The sequence below is a fragment of the Etheostoma spectabile genome, chromosome 22 (assembly GCF_008692095.1).
Source record: "Etheostoma spectabile isolate EspeVRDwgs_2016 chromosome 22, UIUC_Espe_1.0, whole genome shotgun sequence".
Taxonomy (NCBI): domain Eukaryota; kingdom Metazoa; phylum Chordata; class Actinopteri; order Perciformes; family Percidae; genus Etheostoma; species Etheostoma spectabile.
In genome coordinates this window covers 2,101,045-2,117,320 of record NC_045754.1, presented here as the reverse complement: position 1 = coordinate 2,117,320, position 16,276 = coordinate 2,101,045, and the positions used below count along the sequence as shown (strand labels likewise).

Below are 16,276 nucleotides of genomic sequence, written 5' to 3'. Positions count from 1 at the left end.
TGTTTCAGTGCAAAAAGAAACTGTCAAAAAGTATTCTAATTTCACAGCTTGGTAAAGCCCATTGAGTCAATTTTGCAAAGACATAAGTGTTGTCGCCTTGTCATATGAGCTCACCTGTGACTAAAATGGATCAATCAGGTCTCAGGTGTGTATAAAAAACAACCCCAGTACACTAGACCTTCACATCAACTGCAACTAGACCTCTGCAACAGGCCTAAGATTCCCCCTGAGACTAAAGTTTTGATTATCAAGAGGCTGAAGACCAGATCCACTGCTGATGTGGCAGAAACCTTCAATGTGTCTCAGCGTCAAGTACAGAGGATAAAAAAAACATTTGAAGACACTGGAGATGTTTTGACAAGCCCAGGTCAGGCAGACCCGCAAGACAACTGCTCGAGAGGACAGTTTGTTGGCTCGAAAAATCCAAGGCCAGCCCATTTTCTACTGCAGCAGAGCTCCACCAGACCTGGTCCCTGAAGTCCCTGTGTCAACCAGAACGGTTTGTCGGATGCTGTCTCAAAATGGCCTCCATGGTCGAATCAGTTTCCCAGAAGCCAGCACTAAACAAAAGACAATTGAAGAACTGTGTGGCATTGCCAAGGCCCACAGCCTGCTAAAAGGATGGACGCTGGAGAAGTGGAAGAAAGTGGATTTTTCAATGAATCTTCTGTTGAATTACACCAGTCGCCGCAAATATTGCAGGAGACCTACTGGAGCCCGCATGAATCCAAGATTCACCCAGAAAACAGTGAAGTTTGGTGGCGGAAAAATCATGGTCTGGGGTTACATCCAGTATGGGGTGTGCGAGAGATCTGCAGGGTGGAAGGCAACATCAATAGTCTCAAATACCAAGAAATCTTAGCTACCTCTTATATTCCCAACCATAAAAGAGGCCAAATTCTCCAGCAGGATGGTGCTCCATCGCATACTTCCATCTCCACTTCAAAGTTCCTCAAGGCGAAGAAGATCAAGATGCTCCAGGATTGGCCGGCCCAGTCACCAGACATGAACATCATTGAGCATATGTGGGGTAGGATGAAAGAGGAAACATGGAAGACCAAACCAAAGAATAGTGATGAACTCTAGGAGGCATGCAAGACTGCTTTCCTAGCTATTCCTGATGACTTCATCAATACATTGTATGAATCCTTGCCAAACCGCATGGGTCCAGTCCTTCAAGCTCATGGAAGTCATACAAGATATTAAATTTGGATCTCACTGCACCGCTATTTATTTGCTGACATATTTTAGTATTTGCAGTAAATTTGTTCAATTTCTGTATAGGCGACAAAACTTTTGTCTTGCCAAAATTTGACCTTTCTGTCTTGTTTAAATAATAAATCTTGTTTCAGTGAAACTAATTTATTTCAGTGCATTGAACATCATTTGGGAGGGTTTTAGCTTTTCATATGAGCTATTTCTTACACCAATTGATTAATTAAAAGTCAGGTTAATAGCAGGTGTTTCTACAAAATAGATAAGCGACAAGACTTTTGTCAGGGACTGTAAAGCAGCCCCAAAGCACTTTTCCTGTTCGTTCGCCCTACAAGTTGGAAGCAGATATCTACTCCATCTGGCAAACTTGCATAGTGCGGTTATAGCTGATAGAGAGTTGCAAAGTCAATGCAGAAGTGCCGTTCACGCTGTTACAAGTTGATGAACCACTGAAGAAATTTTGGAAACATTATTTTAAGGTACAAAAGATTCTTTGGTGTTGCTTTAGGATTTCAGTTTGAGCATTTATATTTACCCCAAACTTCCCTTTCCCGAGCCACATTAACCAGCTCTGACTGGGGGATCCCGAGGCGTTCCCAGGCCAGGTTGGAGATATAATCTCTCCCCCTAGTCCAGAGTCTTTCCCGAGGCCTCTTCCCAGCTGGACGTGGCTGGAACACCTCCCTAGGGAGGCCCCCCGGAGGCATCCTCACCAGATGCCCGAACCACCTCAACTGGCTCCTGTGATGCGAAGGAGTAGCAGCTCTACTCCGAGCTCCTCTCGGATGACTGAGCTTCTCACCCTATCTCTAAGGGAGACGCCAGCTCCCCCTCCTGAGGAAACCCATTTCGGCAGCTTGTACCCTGGATCTCGTTCTTTCGGTCATGACCCAACTGAAAAGTGACAGGTAGATCAAGAGCTTTGCCTTCAGGCTCAGCTCGCTTTTTGGTGCAGATTTCAATTTTCAAATTATTCAAATTCAAAATTCTAATTATTTGCTCTTTTATTTTTATTTTTTAAATTCATTTATGGCATGATTATTCCTAGTAACGTAGTAAAATAATATTTTATATTTGGTTCTCTTCTTTTTTTCTCTTTGGACTTTCAATTTGAATTATGAATATACATCCTCCATAGATTCCTAGTAGCATAGTAAAATACTATTTTAATTTGATCTCTTTCAGTTTTCTCTTTGGACTTTTAATTAGAATTTTCAATACATACATCCTCCATACCACCCTACCATATTTTTGTCTTGTCTTCCCTCTTCTTTCACTGTTCCCCCTCCTTTCCCTCTCCTCTTGCCCTGTAGCGTGTCCTGACAAGGAGCAGTGGAATAGGAGCGCGTTGGAGGAGGTCCCGCTGTCAACTGCAGCCGCTCCGTCGAGGGCTGCGTGTGTGGGGAGGGGCTTTACCGCAACACTGAGGGTGTTTGTGTCATCCCCGCCCGCTGTCCCTGCCATGACCAGGGCATGCTGCCGGAGGTACACACACACACACCACACACACACACACACACACACACACACACACACACCACCACACACACCACACACACACACACACACACACACACACACACACACACACCCAAAGTAAACAAACATCTGCTGCCCAGCTAACTTGGCAGCTTGTTCTTCATTATGCCTGCCTCATTGTGTCGTGCAACTGAACCTTACCATTACCATGGTGTTTACGATCCCTCCAATTCACTCTCATTGTGTTATTTACTCATAAAGAAGGGCCTATGAGAAGATGAGTGACATGCCCTGGGGTCACATTACATCACAGTGCCTCTCCACATGTCAGCCTAATCAATTATGTAGGAAGTGGCGTAAAAAGACGGCACTGGGACCGCAACTGGGCAAGCCTTCCAGAAATTATTTATGAAGGAAGGGATATTATAGGATTATGATAATTAATCACACACTGACAAGAGGTCACATCCCCCCTCGTGATCGTTCTTCTTCAGGCCTTTTATTCTCTTTATTTTTTTCTTTCCTCTCACATACAGTACCTCCGTTTTATTCCTCACTAGTACCTCTTGTGCTTTCATTACAGGATTCATCTTCAGTCCCTCGTTTTCTCCATTGCATTTCTTTTCATACTTTTTCATCTTTTCATTCAGTCTTCCTCTTTCTTTCTTTCTCTTCCTTCATCTACCGTTCTGTCATTCTTCCTATTTGTCTCTTTCTTTCCGCCTGTCTACACTGTTTCTCTCTCACTGTCTGTCTGCTGGTGATGACTAATGTCAATATAAAGACCCTCTATGGTTTTCTAATTAACTACCTCCTGACTATTAAGCCAAATTTCTGAGTGAGCCACAAAGGCATTCCCTAGTTGGTGCCTTTGTACGGTTACAAACTGGGCACTGTCAATGATTTCCATTACTAACAAAATACATCATGTGGTCTGTATTAATTTTTGTCATGACTACAGCATCCAACCTAAACTATGCACAAAGGTGCAGGCAGAGCTTAAATAGATTCACTAAAGAAATAGATCCTGTGCTATGACCATTTGCACTTTGTCAAACCTTAACTGACAGACTGACAGGCTATTGAGGGATCTTCATATTACCTGCATTTCTAAAGTCTAGAAAGTAAATATTAATACTGTGTGTGTTTTTGTTTGCTTGAGCCAGGCCGGCTCAGAGTGGGATGAAGGCTGTATGACATGTCGAAACTTTGCCAGTTAAGATGTCCGCCTCTCAACTGTGATGAGGTAAGACACACACACTCTACTACTAAATTGACATCTGAGGCATTAAGGCAGAAATCCTGTCTTGCTCGCAAAATTGCTCCTAATGGTCTTAAATAAACATTAGAGGGATAGTTACCTTAGAAGAAACCGTGAAACAAAATCCCTACCAGCTGATGAATTGTTTCATATCACTGATCGTGCATCTGTTTATGCACCTGGCAAACAGACTGAATGAGTTTTACTGTAAATAGAGATCAGGGTTCACATACAGATGCAGGATCATCATCAGACAAACACATCTGTCCACTCCTACCCCGGGGCGGTACAGTTGTTGGTCACAAGCATCTGAATTACTCTGAGTGAGAGATGCTTTGCGCCCTCAGGAATGTGTGGGATGTTCTCTGCAAATCGCTGGCTGAAGTAGATCAATACCTGACTGTCCGATCCTCCCACAAGCCCGCACTTTTTCCTTGACCATGCCCTTCTTCCTGCCATGAAATACTGAAACCTGGTTTCCTCAGTAAGCGTAATTGAGTTTAATTCCAGTACAAACTTTTTGGCAATGCTGACACCTGTTCTGTAAAATTAATTGCACCATGTATGTTTTGTAAAGCAAACTTTTAGTTACAGTTTAAATTTTGAGTCAGATTTGAGGGTATAGCATATTCTTTAGATTTTAAATATTCATCAATTAACTTTTTGCATATGGTTTGGGTAATTGGATTGTCGTGCATAAAGGATTATGCTTGTCATTGTTAGTGAGAGCACATTACAGAAGAAAAGTACTCATTTTTGTAAATAAAGCTCAATCTTATGCGTACTGTATGAGTGGTTAACATCTGGTCATCCTGCAAAAGATGAGGAGCCGAGTGTTCAATTATGTATGTACTCTGTAGAAACTAGATGCAGATGAAGAAAAAAATGAACTCCATGTTAAATATGAATACATTTTAAGATAGGTGGAACCTTTTGTAGTACATAAAACATTTTCAACTAATTATGGCACTAGTGGGCAAGTTTGGATGACCAAAATGAATACAGCTCATCCTGATTGGGAGCGTTAATGTTTGGACAACATCTGATGGCAATTCACTTAATAGTTGTTGACGTATTTAAGTCTGAAAATGATTTCAATTAGATAGATAGATAGATGTTTATTGATCCCAAGAAAAATGGGAAATTCCAGTGTTACAGCAGCAAAATCAGTCACAAAGCACAGAATATAAATATAAATGAAATACTAGGAAAAATATACATACATACAATATACATGAAATAATAATATGAATAAAATAAAAGAACAAATATTTGAATATCTACAGGATGGGAAAACAAAAATGTGCAACTGCTTAAATAATATGCTAAAATGTATGCTAAATGTAAACAAACCAATTGTGCAGGTTGCACTTATTGCAGTAGTGTGGTGTCCAAAAAGTCTTATCTAGCATCCAGTGATGACATGTTAAATAGTGTTATTGCCTGTGGTATGAATGATTGTCTGTAGCGGTCTGTGCGACATCGAAGCTGTCGGAGCCTCTTTGAGAAGGAGCTCCTCTGTTGGACCAGTGTGGGGTGGAGAGGGTGGTCAGGGTTATCCTTGATAGATAACAGTTTGTTCAGTGACCTCCTCTCCACCACAGCTTCAAAAGTGTCCTGTTTGCAGCCGATCACGGAGCCAGCCTTCCTGATCAGTTTGTTCAGTCTGTTTTTATCGCTGGCTCCGATGCTGCTGCCCCAGCAGATGGCGGAGGAGAACAGAGCGCTGGCCACAACAGACTGGTAGAAGATCTCCAACATCCTGCTGCACACGTTGAAGGATCTCAGCTTCCTCAGGAAGTAGAGTCTGCTCATCCCCTTCTTGTAAACAGCAGTGCTGTTGACCTTCCAGTTCAGCCTGTTGTCGATGTTGACACCCAGGTATCTGTAATCCTCCACCATGTCCACGTTACTTCCCAGGATGCAAAGGGGTTGCGGAGCCGTTCCCTTCTTTCTGAAGTCGATCACCATCTCTCTGGTCTTATCCACGTTCAGCAGCAGGTGAATCTTACAAAGCAGGTGATTCTTACAATTATCAATTTGAAATATCAGGAATATCTTTCTAACTACCATGATGGTAGTTAGAAACTACTGATTTCTTTTCTATTGAAATGTGCAAAGTTCCCCTCTTATGTCTATCAGATACAGAGCTGAATGACATCTGTGTTTGTTTAGTATAAAAAACTTTTTTTATGTTATGTTAAAGGACACCACACGTACCAAAGAAGGCACAGTTCACCTTTTCCACAATCCCTCCTTGCAATCAAATGTTTCTACACCAAAACAAAAACAGGAAACATGGGAAGGACAGAAACACAGCAGCAAGAACAATGTCTGCAGCTACAAACAAGACACACAGAAACAGACACAGACAAACACACAAGCAAACAAGAGGCCCTGACAGGGAGACCGGCATAAGTCAAAAGAGACCAAACACACACAGATAGAACCAAGAAGGCTGTACGACAAGTGTACAGCATGGATTTTAAGAATTCAGCAATGCTGATCCAAGAGTCCAAAGTCTTTCTTGGTAGACAACTCAAGCGGGCCGTGGAGAGCTCCATATATATGACATCTAAAAAAGAAAGGTTCCATGTACAAATAGACAAGTCATGAGGTGGTTTCCAATGGGTTGCAATCATTCTCTTGGCCACTGTAAGTCCAGCAAAAACAGGACATTTTTGAGTTTTAGTGAGCTGACAGATCATTCAGAATCAAAACATTGACAGTAACAGGTACAGTAACATCATGGTATGGTACAATATGGTTCCAGAACTGACCAACAGGAGAGCACTGACCGATCATGTGAAGATATGTACAGTACCTTGAGCTTTTATTGGGCGTAAAGTGCATAAAGGGCTGTTAATCATTTTCATGTGATGCATTTTCACAGGGGTGAGATAAGTCCTAAGAATTAAAATGTAGTAAATCTGCTGATGGTCTGGATTGCGGGACACTTCTGGAATGTTAGACCATACATCAGGCCAGTCCAGGACAATTGCGTGTTCAGATCCTCAATAGGAAGGGCAGACCGGCCAGAAATCACTAAGAACCGACAAAGCCTTGATACCAAACCACAGTTTTTTTTGCTGCATTATTAATAACTTACGGCTAGGATAAATGAATAAAGACCTTCAAGTCCAAGGGACACTGTATGCCTTGAGTACTGATCTCAACTGAAGGTAAAAGAAAAAAGAGGAAGATGGTAGATTGAATGCAATTTGTAAGTCAGAAAAAGGTGACAAGCCAACCTTGGTAAAAATGTCTTTTAGACGATGAACCCCCTCTGTTTCTCCTCTGTCTCCTCCTTGACACAGTAAACTAAACTTATAACTGTAGCACACCAGGTCTGTATAAAGGCCGGGGTAATAATAAATTCTGCTGACATCCAGAACTTTAAAGGAAAGGTTGATTGCACTGTGAGCTCCACAAAGTAAACCGTCTACTGAGTGTTCCACCTGTGGCGTAAACTGGTCCTTACGCCGTGCACTGTGTCTCTGGAGGGACTCAGAGTTGTGTATCCCTCGCCTCCCCCGGCAGCACTAAGTTATGCCTCAGTGAAAGTACTCCTTATCCCGCCAATATGAAAAGGTCATTCATTGCTCAGTGTTCCCCTCTCCTTAAAGGCTGAGAAGTGGTTACTGACTGCATTCTGTCATTTATGACTCAGCTTTTTTTTTTTTTAAAGGGACAATGCACATCAATTGACACTTTTTGGTTACACTCAAAATGTAAATGTGCCAGAGTTAGCAAAAAAGCTAATTCTCATCTGTAGTCCTTTGGCAGGTCAACATATCATACAATTACATGAATAAACACAATGCAAGAAAGAAAGCAAATTCATAAAGATTAAGAAGAGAAAAGAGAGGGGGACCAAAAAAAACTGAGTGTGATTTTAAATGATAGCTAGCTGATGCTTTCTCTGAGTTCAATAGGAAGGCAGTTCCAATAGTTTGAGGCCCGTACTGACCGTACCGTACTAACTGGCCAAACTACATCTATATTGAACTACTGTCTCCCCTGCTGGCTGCCCTAGTTGCCTTGCCACTGCTGTTCTTCTGTTCTATAAATTCACTCAGTGGTGGAGGTGCAAGCCCATATTTAGAAAACAAGGCAGGCATCTAGGTAATGTAAAAAAAAAAAAAAAACGTCTGTTAAAAACTAAGTTGAAATATGTTTCTGAACATTTTAGGCAAGAAAAGGACAACATAGTAACCAAATATTGGTTTATATATATTCTATAGAAATAGTAAGCGGGGCAGCTGTTACTCTTCTCCACTTCAATACTCCTTCCATTTGTGGAAGTCCAGTCTCAAGTTCAAGCAATAGGCCCTAGGAAATACAACCACAAGGTTTGTCTCTGGCCTGTAAGTAGAGAGTTCATGGCACTGGTTAGATGAAGGGAAGTTTACCATAGTTATTATTATTATTATTATTATTATTATTATTATTATATTATTATGATACAAAGTTGGTTGAATATCAGCAAAATATCCCTTTCACTAAAATGCGTTAAGGAAAATGAAATCTCCCGATATGCCTCCAGCTGGCCCTTTTTAACGTGATGGATTGAAGGTTTGTTATTATATCGGGTGATAGAAGTTATCAGGATGTTTTCTGCTCATTTCTCTTTCGGTACCAGACACATTAATAGAGCTCTGATGTCTATCTCACATGTAGATGACACACATTTGACTACCCTTTACTTTAAATGCCATGTGCCCTTTCATTTGAAATAACCAGGAATCCACATTTCACACAAGTTCTACCCTTTGCTGCATCAGATACACACACACACACACACACACACACACGCAGATGCATACAGTCTCTTGACTTAAAAGCTTAAAATGGTCCTCTTCGTAACCTCCAACCCATTAAGTGAGTGGGCTCCCTCCATCCCTGAGTGAAGGCTGGCGGCAGTGCCGAGTGGAAGGAAAAGTCTTCAAGGTGAACAGTTAAGAGAAGCGTGTGTGTGTGTTGTGTGTGTTAGAGTTATTTTATAGTTGGGTGAAGTTGTTAAAGGTGAACTGAGGCTGGTGTTGGTGGGGGTGCTGAAGACTGCTGTCAGACTGTATGTGTGACTCTTCAGGGAAACCCTGCTTTTCTTCTGTTTCCTTATGTCACTGTCTCGCTCTCTCGCTATTGTTGGTCTTTATGTTTCCCTTTTTGACTTTTTTTTATTTCTGGTCCTTTTCCTATCTCTATGCTGGATCTCAACCCTGGTCTAAATTGGTCCTAAACTGGCTTAAAGCGCCCATATTCTGCTCATTTTCAGGTTCATAATTGTATTTTGAGGTTGTATCAGAATATGTTTATATGGTTTAATTTTCAAAAAACACCATAATTTTGTTGTACTGCACATTGCTGCAGATCCTGTTTTCACCCTGTATGTTTAGGTCTCTGTTTTACCTACAGAGTGAGACATCTCACTTCTATACTATCTTTGTTAGGAGTCACACATGCTCAGTAGCTCGGTAAGATCCCATCAGCTAGATAACTCTTTCTCCAGCTTTGGTCAGTCCAAGGCAGGATTAGCTGGGAGACAAGGGGCACTTGTGGAATACCTGCAGACCAGGGACAGGAAGTAGTTCTTTTGGAGATTATGGCCAACTAGTGTGTGCTGTAGCAGTGTTTTGCCGTTGAGAACGAGCTAGCATGCTACGGTTAGCCACCTTGTCTCGGCTAATGACGTAGAAAGCCGTGCAGATTTTGAACAGCTCAGCCGTATCTCACTCAAAACAGCATGGATGTTTGTTTGTTTTTGTTTGTATTCGTGTGGAAGCATGTTTTTTTAGACAAATATTGACACAATTAAAATGTTGTCCATGTAATTCATGTCATGTTAATTATGAGCAACCAAATGGTTGAAGTTGCTCATAATTTGTAAACTTTTATTGATTATGTTATTTGAGTGGCAATGCTTCACCTGGGTGGACCTTAGTTTTTGATTTATTTCTCCCTGAGTATTAGATGTTGTTCTTTTGAAAACTGCGTACTGTATATAAGGGGTGTGCCGGAACATATTGTTTGCGATATTATTTGTATGTTTTTTTAATATTGTACAAAAAATGAATATCATGATAATGGCATTGTTCCGGCTTGTTGAGATGATGATAATAATAAATATAATAACTTTTCTTTATATAGCGCCTTTCACAAAACAAAGGTTGTAGGCTGTGGTGTTTGAGGAGTTTTTGAAACGTGTCCATGGATGACGTAATGATGTCATACCGTCCATAGGCACAGCACCAACAAAACATGGCTCCACGGTGGTGGGAGAGTTAGTTCAAGAAACGGGATCATCTTTAGTAGTGTGGAAGTGGTTTGGTTACCAAATATCAGATGTACAACAAACTACGTTAATATGTAAAAGGTGCAAGAAGAATGTAACATTAAAAAGGGGGCAATACAACTAACTTAGTGTACCTCAAGCAGAAGTACCGGGGTTTTATATATCAGCATAAACGTCACAGTGTGCTTTTAAATATAAAATTTAAACAACTCTCAGTTCTTTTGTATGTGAGAAAAAATAATAGCCTCTGTAGAAAAGTACAACATTACAGTACAACAATATAAAATAAACCACAAACAATTGTATGCTCTTTAGTAATTTGTCATATCATCTAGAAGATCGCAAAAATAACCTTAAATATAATGTGATATTATATAAGAGCCCTATCGCCCACCCCTACTGTATACTATGTGTTCTCATATGAATGAAATGCATGATGCAACTGGTTATGCCCAAACATAACTCTATCCAGTAAGTTGGCTGTAAGTGGTGACAGGGTAAGGGAGATTAATGAGATGTTTTGTGTATCACTGAATATTTTGTTCATCACTGCATATGTCTGTTTTCTGTCTGCATCTTTCTGAGTCTGATTAAAAGAATGGGCCATAACTCCCATTATCTGTCCCTCAGGGCGAGGTCAAGGTTGAGGAGCCAGGCAGCTGCTGTCCAGTCTGCAGAAAGCAGTTTCCAGGTTAGTACAACATACAGTACGCAGGAAAACACATCCGAAATCAACTTAGAGACTGTCCAGTGGCTCAGTTGTCATTGTAGACCTAGGCTCATTTCTAGAATGTTAAATGCTTTTTCGTCTATGGTAATGCAACATAAATGGAACAATGAAAATAGTACTCGTTGTAAAACATGCAGAGTTAAAAAAGAGAAAATCACAAAGGTTCTCTTTATTCCATGTCATGACTTCCAAATCCCTTCTATAGTTCATTTTATAAGAGACTAAAACTACTACTTATTTAAACTCCAGCACATTGGGGCTTTAATATCTGTCCCAGTGGAGGAAATGTCACATGCTGTGAACATGGCAATGTCACTGCTCTCTGGAAGGAACTCTGTGGCTAAGTCTCTTCTATTGTTCCTCCTTTTTATCATGCAAAATGTATGGTTTCTCATAATCTCCTTTTCCTTGCCCTCTGTTCCCCTCGTTGCCCTGTCCAATCTCATTTTGCCCCTTTCCCTCCCTCCTCTCTGTGTTTCTACCAGACGAGCCTGTGCCAGAGTGTCGCAAGACTGTATGGCTGCAGCCTGTAGCGTCCCGTGTCAACCCGTCCGTCTCATGCCGTCCTGTCTGGTGCCAACCCCAAGCTTCTTCTTTTCAAAATAAAAGCTCACATCTGGAATAAAATAAGCTTGCGTTGACTATCATGTTAATGAATAAAATACTTCTTAACTAAACAGTAATGGCAATCATACAAATGAATAAAATACTTAAAAGAAATATGTCTACAAGATAAATGCAGACTATAGGCAAACTAAAAAAATCCTTCTGCCATTCCACCTGGTGCCTCTATGTCCCCGAGCTTCTACTTTTCAAAAAAAAAACTTGTCTCTGGAATAAAATACTTTAAAAAATATCCCTCTTTAATCGTGAGATTTCTGGACGCAGCGGTGAAAGATGTTGTTTTACAGCAAGCGTGGAGACAAGGACGGGTCTCGTTCCAAGACAAGAGGATTTTCTTTGATCAAGATTATTCCCCAGAGTTACAAAGGAGACGGGCAAAAGTGCATGCAGTTACCAAGCAGCTGAAACAATTCAATTCAATTCAATTTTATTTATAGTATCAATTCATAACAAGAGTTATCTCAAGACACTTTACAGATAGACCACACTCCAGAATTTACAAGGACCCAACAGTTCTAGTAGTCTCCTCCAGAGCAAGCAACAGTGCGACAGTGGCGAGGAAAAACTTCCTTTAGGCAGAAACCTCGGTCAGACCCAGGCTCTTGGTAGCGGTGTCTGACGGGCCGGTTGGGTTAGAATGAAGAGTGGCAATAAAAATAGAAAAAATTAGTAGTTTGTAGAAGTTCTTTGTAGTAGTTCATGGCATAGCAGGACGCTGTGCGGCATTACAAGGCACAGCAGGACGTAGCAGGACGTAGCAGGACGTAGCAGGACGTAGCAGGACGTAGCAGGACGTAGCAGGACGTTGCAGGACGTAGCAGGACGTAGCAGGGCACCGCAGTGTAGCAGTTGAACATGGCATCACAGAACGTGTAGCGGGACCATGGCGACATGTGCTACCCTGATTTCGGAGCCTCTCTGATCCAAGGGAACATGCTGGTGAAAAAAGAACATAAGGACTCCGGGGAATGACTCCCAGAAATAGGTTAGTAACAAGCATTTCTGGGACATGGATGCACATAAATGAAAAGATAGAAAGATAGAGGAGAGAGGAGCTCAGTGTATCAAAATAAGTCCCCAGCTGTCTAAAACTATTACAACAAAACCAAGAGAGACGAGGTAAAGAGCTCCAGCCCGCCGGGCCAGAACTCTCCCCAACCGGATCGGGCTGTATGCCAAGTCTCCTTTAGTTCTATTATATTCTTGATTATATGATAGATAAATCTAAAACTATGTGACTAACTACTACTCCCTAACATATTCGATTCTATGCCCTAACTAGTGTATCAAAATAAGTCCCAGGCTGTCTAAAACTATTATTACAACAAAACCAAGAGAGACGAGGTAAAGAGAGCTCCAGCCCGGTCGGGCCAGAACTCCCCCCCAACCGGATCGGGCTGTATGCCAAGTCTCCCTTTAGTTATATTATATGATAGATAAATCTAAAAACTATGTGACTAAAAATTACCCCCTAAAAATTTTTCGATTCTATCCCCTAATTTAGCTTTAAAAAAAGGAAAAGTTTTAACCTTCTAATGGGAGCGGGTTGCCTCCGGCCCCCAAAAACGGGAAAAACTGGTCCACGGAGAGGAGCCGAAGTAATTCTGAAACAGAAGGGCGTACAGGCGAAGTGCTTATCCCCCCGCCGAAGAAAAAAGGGCTCGGGGACCAATTTTTGTTTCGTGGGAGGATGGACACCTTGGAGGGGTTGGGTGTCCGGGTGTCCACGGAAAAAGGGGAGCGCCTTGAGAAGACTAGCAAAGGAGGAGCTGTCAAAAGAAGGGACGGGCTTTGTCTGAGAGATCAAAGGGCCCAGAGGAACAGGGCAGCATGAAGTAAGCGGTGAAAAAAAAAAGGTTAAAACTTTTTAAAAAGGTAACAAAAGCTGTAGGAGTAGGATGAGAAGAGATAAAGGGTATAAAGGTTATTGAAACTTTATAAGTGCCCAAATAAGAAAGAAAAAGGGAAAAATGGAGACAGTTTGTTTTATTACATGATGATACACTCACGAGCCCCTTTTTTGATCCTAGGGGTAAGGGTTTTGTTGCACTATTGTCCCCTAGTCGCAGAGAAGCTCACCATTTTTGTTGATGCTTGGGGTTAGGAGGTACGTCAGGGCTATGGGGGGTGGTTTTGGGGAAGTTCTTTTAGTGTTCAAAAGTGTTCTTTTTTTGCGTTCCCCTGATTAAAGAGGGTTTATCTAAAAATCACTTCAAGAAGGTTCTTGCCCTTATTTTTTTGTACGAGAGATCGTTTTCAGAGAGGACCCCAGAAATTTAATTATCATTTTAAAAATTTTAATTTTAAGGATGCATCTTTTGACTTTAAAAACATAAAAAAAAAGGATAAAACCCCAATAAGAGGAAAAATTTTGAAAAACTAAAGAAATGCGGGGGCAAACCCTTGTTTCAAGGAAATTCCGGAAAAGGAAATCTAAAGTTAAAAAGAGAATGGTGCCCAAGTTTTTTTTGTTTTATAATTAGTAAAAACGGGGGGTAGCCTTTTTGTAATATTTTTTTTTTAATTGTGAAAAGTCTTCAAACCCAGAGGCGAATATAAAGGTAGTGGGAACCCCTTTTAGGAAAAATTGAGTATCAAATGGTATCCCCCGAACTAGGTTTGTCATTTTTTTTCCCAAAAACCGAAAATTTTTTTGGGGGAAAGGGGAAGGGGGGTTTTAGCAAAGGGGTTTGGGGAATAAATTGGGTGTTTTTACAAAAAATTTAGAAAAATTACCCTAAAATTTAAAATTCCCAAAGTGGGAATTAAAAAATTCTAGCGACTTTTGATGACGGGAGCTGGGCCCAATGGACTTTGGCGTTATCTAAACCCAAAAGGGAAAGGGCCCACATTTAGGCCCCAGGACAGGGCAGCTATTTCCAGACTAGCCCCCTTTTAAAAACCCAAAAAGAATATTCATCTTTTTAAAAAGGAATTTTCAAAAAGGGGAAAATTAAAATTTTTCGGTCACGCCTTTTACAATGAAATTTTAATTTGGGGTTTGGGAACCTTGTTTTGGGTATTGGGGGTTTAAAGTATAAATACTAAAAGATATCTTATTAAAGAAAAAATACAAAACACCAAAAAGGAATATTTTTTTTTTTAATGTTTAATTTGGAAATGGTCTCCCCCTCCGTTTTAGGGGAGGCGAAAACCCAAAATGGGGGGGAAAAATAATCTCCTAGAATCCAGTTTAAAGAAAAAAAAGGATGCAAAAACAATTCAATTGAGAAAAAATAAAAAGTTTGGGAAAAAATAAACCAAAAAAAAAAAGGGAAAAAAGAGGCTTTAAAAAACCCTTAAAAAAAATAAAAAAGTTGGTTTTTTGTTGACTTATAGGGGGGGGGGCCCTCAATTTTTTGACGGGAAAAATTTCAATTTTTGGGAAAAAAAGGTAGCCGTTTATTAGCGTTTCAATTGAAAAAGGCTCGGCGGGGGGGGTAGCCCCAAAAAATTAAGAAACTTAATAGAAATTAAATTTGGAAATACCCAAAAACCATTCAAAAATTTTGAAAATTTTTATAAACAGTTTCCCCAAATCCAAAACCGGGAAATCAAAAAAAAAAAAACCATACGTTTTTTAAATCATAAATTTTCAAAACCAAAGGGGCACCCCTAAGTCTAGTTGAGCCTATAAGAAGAAGAAATTAGAGGGGATTTTGGGAAAATTAAAACCACAACAAGACACCAGAACGAGGGGTTCGCAGGAAAATTTTTCCCAAGGTCTTTAGAAATTATCCCACCCTACTATGAAAGTTTTAAAATTTATTTCCTAAATTCGGGGGAAACCCCGGCCTGGCCCTGAGGGTCACCCACAGTCCTGCACAAGGGGGGAAAAGTCCACTGCAATTTGCAAGTTACCGCCCGAGTAGTCCCTGGCCCGTGGATTTAAAAAATTGACATCAATTATACCCCGAATTAAAAAAAGTATATAAAAAAAAAATCCTTTCCAGATAAAAAGGGTTTATCCGGGGGTGACAGGGATCTAAAATGAAAGGAGCCCTAAATTTACAATCAGGGATGCCCAAAAAAACCCCAACCATCCATGCTTTTTGGGTTTAACGCCGAAAAGGTTTAATCGGGGTTGTTTGGAAATTTCTTAAAAAACCCCAAAAATTGGGATGGGCTTTGGCGAAACATTGTTATTTGGGTGGGGTTTTTTTAAAAAAATTCCCAAAACCCCAAAGGTTAGGGGTTAATGGGTGTTTTTTCCCGGTTTTTAAAGGTGGACGAGGGGTGGGGCCGGGGCGTTTTGTTGTCCCCCATTTTTTCCCCTGAGTATTGAACCTCTGGCAAAAGGCCATCCGGGGAAAACCCCGGGAATAAAAGGGAAGGGCGGGAGGGGAAACCTCATAAAAAGGCCCTCTCGCTGATGATATTTATTATTTATAAAACACCCTTTCCCAACATCCCCGATAAAAGCTTGTTTAAATATGGGGGATTTTTTAATAAAAAAAACCCAAAATAACTGAAAAATAATGAAAATCGGGGAAAAAGGCCTAGAAATTGGAGATCTTTCACTGGCCCCAAAACAAGGCCATATAGGGATAATTTTTACCCCCAAGCCCACAAAAATGTTTAAACCCAATTTCCCAAATTTGAAAAAAGAAAACCCAAGGATTTTCCCCCGAGGGGAGGTCCTACTTTACCCCTATATGGCAGGGGGGAAAAA

General features: G+C 40.7%; 1 long non-coding RNA gene across 1 annotated transcript; it reads left to right on the top strand.

The window, feature by feature from the left end:
- Positions 1-2,578: 2,578 nt before the first annotated feature.
- Positions 2,579-11,488, top strand: LOC116672160 (uncharacterized). The gene is made up of 4 exons (XR_004327483.1): positions 2,579-2,700; positions 3,861-3,940; positions 10,881-10,941; positions 11,466-11,488. It is a non-coding gene; the product is annotated as an uncharacterized LOC116672160 (long non-coding RNA).
- The last annotated feature ends 4,788 nt before the right edge of the window (positions 11,489-16,276 follow it).